The 10,060-nt window shown below is 37.0% G+C and overlaps 1 long non-coding RNA gene across 2 annotated transcripts; it reads left to right on the top strand.

Annotated features, from left to right (window-relative positions):
• Positions 1-1,247: 1,247 nt before the first annotated feature.
• On the top strand, positions 1,248-9,725 carry LOC136875726 (uncharacterized). Of its 2 annotated transcripts, XR_011018438.1 has the most exons (3): positions 1,264-1,366; positions 1,723-1,839; positions 1,917-2,967. It is a non-coding gene; the product is annotated as an uncharacterized lncRNA (long non-coding RNA). The 2 variants fall into 2 exon arrangements; XR_010860507.2 differs by lacking the exons at positions 1,723-1,839; positions 1,917-2,967 and adding an exon at positions 8,845-9,725 and having other exon boundaries at positions 1,248-1,366.
• Positions 9,726-10,060: the final 335 nt, after the last annotated feature.

Below are 10,060 nucleotides of genomic sequence, written 5' to 3'. Positions count from 1 at the left end.
ATGTTTTCTTCTTTAGTTATTACTTTAGCTGTTCGACCGAATAGTGAATTTTCTGTAATTTTTAATTCTACCATGTCTTTTTCAGTTTCTTTAAACCTGTTCGGTTTTGTTTTGGGTTACGGAAGAAGTCAAGATTGTTCGGTTAATCATAGAGTTCATTCTGAGAAGATGACCGTAAAAGTTTATCCTCCTCCTTCGCATAGTTTCTGAGAGTATTTCAATTTTCTTGTAGCTTATTATTATTATTATTATCGAGTTATTTTACATGACGTGGCTCAAGTTATGAAGCCTGGTGTTATAGCAAACCTTATTCTACACCGTGCCTCTACAGCGTCGTAAAGTTAATTTTACATAAAATTATAATTTAAAAATAAGGACTACGCAAATTGATACACGGAAACGATTTTGAGAGCTACAGTAATAAGAGGTTAAATTATGTTCTAACTCCTTCAATCTACCTGTCATCTGTAACACTTCTAAATGCATTCATTTCGGCTAGGTATGTCTGTAATTTACAGCCGGAAGGGAATTCCACTAACTGAAAATCTGCGGAGTGTTACATGTCAGTTATAACAAATATTTCGGGTCAACTGTACGTCGCCACAACACTGAACGAGAAGGGGAAGTCAGCGTTCTCGCTCCCACGGCTCTGCTTTCTCACTCGCACACTTCCCCTCACCGGATGTCTTCCTAGCTGGCCCGATCTTTAAAGGCACAGATGCGAGAGTAATCTGAGGATAACCAATTACTTCCTTTATTAGGTCCTTGCCTAGATAAAGCCGACAGCCACTTTTCTCTTAATTCCCTTCTAGACGGTATTTCATGGAGTCGTATCTTTTCTGGCTGTGAACCACCTTGCCGAGATTGGCAAAATGGTACACAACAGTTGAATATTTCGGGGAAAGAATCTGAAGTTTCAGTTCTACGAAAAATAGGACTTACACAAACGAAACACCTTACAATCACTTTTGAAATATCTATTAGCATAACATGATTAATTCATTTCACAGTTCTATACAAAATATCTCTTGTACGAACGAAAGTGACCAGACACGTTTACTTATTGTACGAAATAACTCAGGTTTACACACACATTCATGCACCAATAACACAGTGCTACACCCACACTAACAGCGAAGATTGTGCGTCTACTGCTGCACTCTTACGGCGACTTGGAGAAATGTCGGTAGTCGCGCCTTCCTGTGTTAAAATAGTGGCATAGAGCAGGCAGTATACGAGGATCGAGACGGCTGTGTATTGTATTAAAATCAAATCAAATCAAAATCTCTTTATTTGCAAATGAGGTATCTACCTCGGTGGCAAATTATAAACAGGCATGGCCGAAGGTACACACACAAGAAAGCTGGTAAGTTGCTGAATTTTATCTAATTTCATGACTTAGGAGCTGCATATAATTAAGAAAACTTTAAAAAATTTGAATTAGAAATATGTTATTATGGAGAAGAAATGTATGCAAATCACATTTACTTGAAGTAGATCATGTTACAAATAGGTTGTGTACAAATGTAGACAGTATGCCTGCATGGAGTAAATAAATAGAGAACTAAACCAAGTTACTGAGGTTACGTAAAGCTATTTTCACTATTGTTGAGGATGCATTATGATGACATAAGTCATAATAAAGTGAGTATTACTCCAAATAGTTCCCATTTTTCTGAATTAGTATATTACATAGAACAAAATGGCATTGCGTTTTCACAGTTCTCTCAGCTGATGCAATACTGAAGCTGCTGGATAATGGTGATGTTTCCGATATAGAGGGTTGAGATAGTGATGAAGGGGAACGAGATGATTTATTTGACCAACTGCCAGCTCCAGGTACGGTTAACATTACTCAATATTGTTGTTGTTGGTTTTTGCCTTGAAATAATTACTAAATTTTTATAATTTTCCAGGTGGTGATACGTTAAATGAAATACGCGATGAAGGTGATGATGAAACACCAACACCTGAGGAAAATGGCGTTCCAGTTGAAGAGGAGTTGAGGTGGAGTTGACAGGTTAGACTTCCTTATAAGCTTTTATGGAATCTGCATCAAGACTAGGAAATGGACTCTCAAGATGATGTTTCATGGTATAGATATGTCTATCACCAATAGCTGGCTGGAATATCAAGCATATGATACACGATTAAGACTTCGAAACAAACATAGACCTTCTCCATTTTTGTCTGAGAATTGCAGAAGCCTTGGTGAAGCAAGCAAAAAATGTAGTGGGGAAAAAAAGAGGGGTCGTCCTGGTACAGGCAGTGACAATACTGATTACTCAACAATGAAATGGCAAGGTGTAGAAGTTTGTCCCTCAGAGGAAGTTCGTTATGATAATGTAGACCACATGCCAGTCCATAGTGATGCAACATTGCCCGATAGATGAAAGAAAGAACACAGGCGGCAAAGGGAAGTCACGTTGGCGCTGCCAGAAATGCAACATCTATATTTGTCTCAACAAGGAAATGAAATGCTTTACCAATTTCCATCACAAAAACTAAGGAACTCTGAGTAAATAGATTTTTCCTATGTGTTAGTGGCATGACTGAATAATGTGCATTCAAGGAGATTTACTCTTGCTAATTTCAATGACAAATTTTTGTATTCATTGTAGTTGAATTATTGTAGTAATTTCTTTCTTGTGTGTATTGCCATATATATACACATTAGTAGACAAACAATATTAAAATGTATTGTTTACATTTTCATTCTGTGCAGAATTCTAGAAATAATGCCCTTTAACTGTAAGAAACACATGTTTTACCAATAACAATGCATAAACTGTATATATGGAAGAACCGATTGTATAATTACCTTTTAGTAACTTTGTCTACATTTGTACACATGCTGCATTTTCAAAAATAACCAAAATAAAATTATAATTTTTTGTATACAGACTTCTTTTAACCTGTACACACCTCTAAAACAGAAAAAAAATATTTTTTCTCCAGTGTAAATAATTCGTGATCAAAAGGGTTAACTAGGGACTAGTTTCGGCCTGGGCTGGCCATCTTCAGCCTTAATGTAACACATCTAATAACTAAACAAATGTACATGCACACAATTGACATTAAAAAATGAAACAAATATATACAAATTGACATTAAAAACTGGGATGAAATTATGAGTAAATTTGAAAATAAGTAGGTACTAAATTCTTGCATCTTGAGTACCAGTATGCTCATGATAGAGACTCTGTCATGTATTAATATTCACTGAAATCTTAGTTCTACCAGTTCCCATTTACAATTGAATTAGTAATGATTAGCAGTGTTAGAACTAACAGTTCTGTGAATATTAATACATGAAAGAGTCTTGATGATGAGCATACTCAAGATGCAAGAATTTAGTACCTAGTTATTTTCAAATGTACTCATAATTTCATCCCAGTTTTTAATGTCAATTTATATATATTTCTTTCATTTGTTTTATTGCAATTGTGTGCATGTACATTTGTTTAGTTGTTAGATGTTTTACGTTGAGGCTGAAGATGGCCAGCCCCGGCCGAGACTAGTCCCTAGTTAATGTAATTTAGAATATTGCATATTATAGTATTGAAAGGTGGACCATTACGACATTAATTTAATAATTATATTGTGATTACACGAGTAGAGTAGTGAGGCGAGTAGAGCTACTAGCATTGTATAAATGACTGGGATATTGGCAGGTAGAGTAGAGTAGAGTAGAGTGGGTTTCTGCTGTGTTGGTAAAGTAACCGTACTCTATACCACTACCCTTCCCCCTCCACCGGAACCAAGCTCCAAGAGCTAGCGGAGAAGGCCAAGTACGCTCGATTTGATCAATTGGTGCGCCATTTGACTACGTAATTTCCATGTGTGTATGGAGTATGGACGGTATTCTGTTGAGTAGAGTAAATTGAGCATCTGTGTGTTTATTTGGCGGCAATCTGAAGTGGACGGGAGAAGAAACATGCAAATTTGTACAACTTTACCGTGCAAAAGAATGTTTATGGAACATAAACAGCATATGAGATGGGTGGCATAAGAGGACAAAAATGGGTAAAGAGTGTTTTGGTATAATGGAACTTAAACAGAAAATAAAAAGCTTACGATGTACATACAACCAAGAACTGATGAAAATTCGTAAATCCAAGAGGTCTGGAGGTGGTCCAGCAGACATCTACACTCCCTCTCTTAAGTGGTTTACATGTTAAAGGATGTAAGAAGTAAAAATGAAACTCGGACTATGGTACGTACAATATATTGTTCATACATATCTCACATTAAGTACAAAGCAATAAAATTCACTGAGGTTTGTCATCCTGAGTAAAGTACATTTTGCAAAAAGCTAAGTACATTAGGCCTATTCATCCACAATGTAACGTTATAGCTGAGTGATATTAAGGGGAGGTACACATTTGGAGGTAAAATAAAAATGCAGGTGTATTGTCCTGTAATAGAGAATAGGCTTCCCTCTTTTCGATGGAGGAAGAATTTTAAAATCAATCTTTCAGTCAATACTGATCTGCATTTAGGGCAGTCGCCCAGGTGGCAGATTCCCCATCTGTTGTTTCCCTAGCCTTTTCTTAAATGATTTCAATAACATTGGAAATTTATTGAACATCTCCCTTGGTAAGTTATTCCAACCCCTAACTCCCCTTCCTATAAATGAATATTTGCCCCAATTTGTCCTCTTGTATTCCAACTTTATCTTCATATTGTGATCTTTCCTACTTTTAAAGACGACACTCAAACTTATTCATCTATTAATCTCATTCCACGCCATTTCTCCGCTGACAGCTCGGAACATACTACTCAGTCGAGCAGCTTGTCTTCTTTCTCCCAATTCTTCTCAGCCCAAACTTTGCAACATTTTTATAACGCTACTCTTTTGTCGGAAATCACCCAGAACAAAAGCTGCTTTTCTTTGGATTTTTTCCAGTTCTTTAATCAGGTAATCCTGGTGAGGGTTCCATACACTGGAACCATACTCTAGTTGGGGTCTTACCAAAGACTTATATGCCTTCTCCTTTACATCATTATGACAACCCCTAAACACCCTCATAACCATGTGCAGAGATCTGTACCCTTTATTTACAATCCCATTTATGTGATTACCCCAATGAAGATCTTTCCTCATATTAACACCTACCTACACCTATAGGCCTAATAGTTTCAAAGATGCAACATAAAATGTAAATGTCAGCTGGAGTGTTCCTTTAAATGAAGGCTTCTCAAGTCTCAGTATTACACAGCATGTTCATCCTGTGTCTCGACGTGTTTAAGTTACGGCAATACAATGGTTCAGGACTGTGTACTTTAATCATATTAATAACAGACATGGGGATCTTCTGCATATCCATTGCCATTGATTTTCAGCAATAACAGTAATTTCCCCAACAAATTGAATAATTTCCATATTTTTTTTAAATATCCAGTTTAATTATTGTTTACAATACAGTGTCAGATATTGAAGCTTAAGCTTGTCACGGAATTCGGACGTGTATTGTAGTGTGCCTGGAGACTTGCCAAGTTGCCTTTTCATCAAGGCTAAATTTAATAATTATTTCGACTCATGGAAATTGATCTTGGAGTGTCTTATGTCTTGAGATAATAGTTACTCTGTCCGCCACTGTAGTGCCGGCTTTCGGTAGGTATGCTGTGGAGTCTGTGCTGCCACCTAGGAGCAACCACGGAAATAGACTCACTTTTACTCCTTGCACGCACGATAATAGGCGACTGGTTTTGTTTTGAAAAGTGAAGACACGACGGAGCTGCTTCTGTGTTTACTGTTGGATTTTGACCGGTTTTAAGTGAAGAAAGAAGAAAGGATGTGGGTTGTAATTGACCCTGGGTGATCACATTGCCAAGGGGCGATGTCCTTGTCGCCGTTCTATTTCCCTTTATTAATTTTTTTTTCTCTCTACGACCTTAGTACAATCTGTAAGTAAGCATCCACTTTTGTTACCAGGAAATCTAATGATGTGAGAAGGGAACCAGATAATCCCAAGTTAAATTCGTTTGGCTTAATGAAGTACTTAAAAGGATAATATTCTACTGTCTAAGACATATTCGTGCACTAGCAAGTATTCGGCCGTTACCAATGAAAGACTGTGATCTAGATCTTTTTAATTGTAAATTAATTATCAATCATTTGGGGCTTTGTGTAACTGGTTGTAATGTTGTTCAACGTGTTAAATACTTATAATCTGAAAATCCCCATCAGGGAAGTCATTACGAGTTGGAAATTGTTTCTTTCACCATTCGACTGTGTGTTTGTTTTCCTTTCTGGGTGGGTAGCCATTTTGTGGTCCTTCGTCACGTGACCCCGTTGCCATGACAGCAGTGTTTACATGAGTGTGGGCGTTGCCCCTGTTATTTTGACATTTGCCGTCTCTGCTCTTTGTTACGTGCAGACAGCTGACGGGCGTTTTTCGAGGAGATTGTTGAATTCGGCTCTTGGGATGAGACGTGATTCTGTAATGCGTCTATTTTTTCTCCGTATGCTTGGCTGTCGTGATTTACTAAAATTTTAATGCGGATAATTTTGGTCCTTGACGACTTGTTTTAACTGTGGATCACTTAAATATTTTATCTGTTTACTCCTTCCTAATGTTTTTGGTGGAATTTATTTATTGTGGATTTCACATGTTACTGCTCGGGTTCTGCAGTTGAAGTGGTTATTAAGGAACATTTTTCACTCTGAAAAATTTTGTTGTGTGAAAACCTGGTTTGGAAAAAGTGATCAATTAAGTACCCCTTTCTTGGGTTCATTTCTTTGGGTTGTTTCCTATTCCCAGTTTACCCTCTCTGAAGATTTCTTGAAAGTTCTGGTTTGTGAGCTCAGATTATTTTCATTTTAATTGGTTTCCATGTTTTTAATTTTAAAGAACCAGAAGGTCGTATAATTAATTTAATTCCTTTCAATTTTACTCCATGGAATTTGAAATTAATCTTTAATTACGATTTATTAATTTAATTTCCCTTTATTTTCCTCTCTTAATTTGAGGTTAAGCTTTAATTACCATCTTTTAATTTTATCCCTTTTATTTGCCTGACTGAAATTGAAATTTAATTACTATTATTTTACCTTCTCTCAATAAAGTTGTTGTAATCCGAAAATGAATTATGATTTTAGTCAGTAAGCATTATTTCTCTTTCTATCCACTTGACCTCTGTTTAGCCTAGCTGTTTCCACGCTTGCTACGATCTTCCTTTGGGAAAATTAGTTCTGATTTATTTAATTTGTTTCCCTGGATCGTGCAACTACTGTTGTGAAATACCTAGCTTGTAAGTTCGCGACAAGCTGTACACCTAAGCCATATATGCAACGAACAATAAAAAATGATAAAAATTGATCAATAATTGGGGTATTTATGGTGAAGAAGCTACTACAAATACACCAGCATGATTTACAGTGTACTGATGGCCAATGGATATTCTTTCTATAACTTTTAAAATGAAATATGCAAAATTTCATTTGGATAAGACTTACGGTTGCTGAAATACAAAAGAGAAAATAGAAATATCACTACAGTCAAACTGGGGAAAAGAGTACCTCACTCCTTAACCGTGGAACAAAAACATTTGCCACAGTGATGATCTTTAGCTAGACTGCAGCTCATTCATATAGTTTTCTCTTAGAAATCACCACTACAGTATTCACAGACGAAAACTAGTGAACTCCTGATTACACTGCTGTTACTTTCTGTACAATAATGAAGAAAGTCAGTCATAAAACTTCAAATGTTTATGTTCCTGGGTTAAAATACATTCTTGTACTGCCAGGGAACTGCTCCTTCATTAACAAAATGATTTCTGAGACTATCACTCGTGTTCTTGGCCAACTGTGCCGTGTTTGTCCACCTATATTTCTCCAAATGGGGGAGTTCCATTATATCAGCTCTCCTTTGTGCCGGAATTATTTCTCCAGTATTGATATTTTCTTCATCAATGGAATCCTGCCGGAAATATGTTGTTGGCAAAGTTAATCGCAACCAATTATGTAGAGCGCAAACAGCACAAACAATTTTGTTTTCTCTTGTCAACTTGCTGCCAAGTGACTATCAAACACCCTGAACCTGCTAACTAAAATTCCAAAAGCATCTCTACTATTTTGCTGGCACGACTTAAGCGATAGTTGAATATCTGGTCTGTAGCTGTTATATGGCTTTATCAAGTACACTTTCAATGAAAAAGCATCATCTCCAACTAAAAATTATCCGTCAGATAACAGTCCATTTTCCAAAGCTTCCTGAATGGAACAGTTTTGAAACACATCTCCATCACAATTAGATCCCTTAACACCAACATTAATGTACATAAAGCAGTATTTATGATCCACATCTGCCATCAGTACAACGCTGTTAGTGCCCTTATAATTTTAGTATTCACTCCCAGAATTAATTGGCGCATAAATTAAAATGTGTTTTCCATCTATAGCCCCGCAACATTTAGGGAAATTCCATTTCTTTTCAAAGCCTTCTGCGATAGAGGTCCAATCTTCGTTACTCGGTATCTGAAACTATAATGTTTTTTTTTTTTTTTTTTTTTTTGCAAGTTGCTTTACGTCGCACTGACAGAGATAGGTCCTACGGCGACGATGGACAGGAAAGGGCTAGGAGTGGGAAGGAAGCGTTCGTGGCCTGAATTAAGGTACAGCCTCAGCATTTGCCTGGTGTGAAAATGGGAAACCACGGAAATCCATCTTCAGGGTTGCCGACAGTGGGGGTAGAAACCACTATCTCCCGAATACTGGATACTGGCCGCACTTAAGCAACTGCAGCTATCGAGCTTGGTTATAATGTATTCTATAATATATGAGTCTATTGCACTGTTCTAATACAATGCTTGGTTGTTTTCTTTTTTTTTTTTCAGGAAACTATGCCACGAGATGCAGAGAAAGAGGTTGAAGAATGAGCCGTGCATGATGCTCACGATGATACCCCATCCGAGACGACTGCAGAGCTCCTCCAAGCACCAACATCAAGTAGGAAACATCAGCGAGGGAAAAGGAGATGACTGGAGGAGTTAATGGAAGCTGTAAAAGAACTTCGCAGTGTCAACCAGACACTAGCTGAGGAGGATTCTCCCAGAAACGAAAATGTCGCGTTTGGGAAATGTGTAGCATTATCCTTAAATGCATTACCTCCCACTGTGAATGTTTTGATGTAAAGTGACATCCAAAGTACATTAACACGGTACAGACTGGCTTCACTTGGAGCAAATCCTTTACAAAGTAACAAAACCATGGATATCTCCACTCCAAGCTGTTCATATAAATCTGGTACCTCCACTACATTCATTCCACACTCCGTGTCCGAACTTCAGTACTCCCTGCTTCGCCTGCATTCATCAGTGCAACCAGTTACTGATTCACCACAAATGCTACACGTGTCAATTCCAAGCAATGACGTCCTGTATCAAGCTTGGCAAATGTCTGACCAATAAGAGTGAACAATATGATGATCATTTTACAAATTTACAAAATGTCTTAAATAAAGCCAGTATTAACTTTCTTCTTTGTTTTACATTTTAATCCTAAATTATTTACCAACTACTGTCATACGGTGTGTGATTCAAACTATAGATATTAAAAACCTTTTAGGAAATAGATTGAATAGATACTTCTAAAATTCATATTTAAAAATATTGTATGGAATTGTACCTTTATGAAATTCTTTAGACTGCTGAAGATTTCATCACAGACTTCATGAATAAACTTCAATTTGGCCGGCTTTGAAACTCTAAAAAAGTGAGACAGGGTACGGTAGCTATTACCAGTGGCCAAGAAGTTAAGAGTCACCTCAAGCTTAACTCTCAGTGTTATTGCATCTCTCATCAGAGTGTCGTGTCTTTGAATTTGTGGTGTTATTGCATCTAAAAATGTCTGAAAGTTATCAAGTGTCAACCTCATACAATTTTTGTATTCTTTGTTATCCTCTATTGCGAGTTCTCTCAGAATTAGTGCTGATTCCTCGAGTGTCTCTCTCCTATAGAGCCAGCCTCTTATCCATTCTTTTCTTTCTTCATTTGCTTCTCCTTCTAATGCTTCACTAACCTCTTGCAGTAATATGTTTGCAAATGTCTTTAA

The sequence above is a fragment of the Anabrus simplex genome, chromosome 6 (assembly GCF_040414725.1).
Source record: "Anabrus simplex isolate iqAnaSimp1 chromosome 6, ASM4041472v1, whole genome shotgun sequence".
In the NCBI taxonomy this organism is placed as follows: Eukaryota; Metazoa; Arthropoda; class Insecta; order Orthoptera; family Tettigoniidae; genus Anabrus; species Anabrus simplex.
This window is presented reverse-complemented; position numbering and strand designations above follow the sequence as displayed.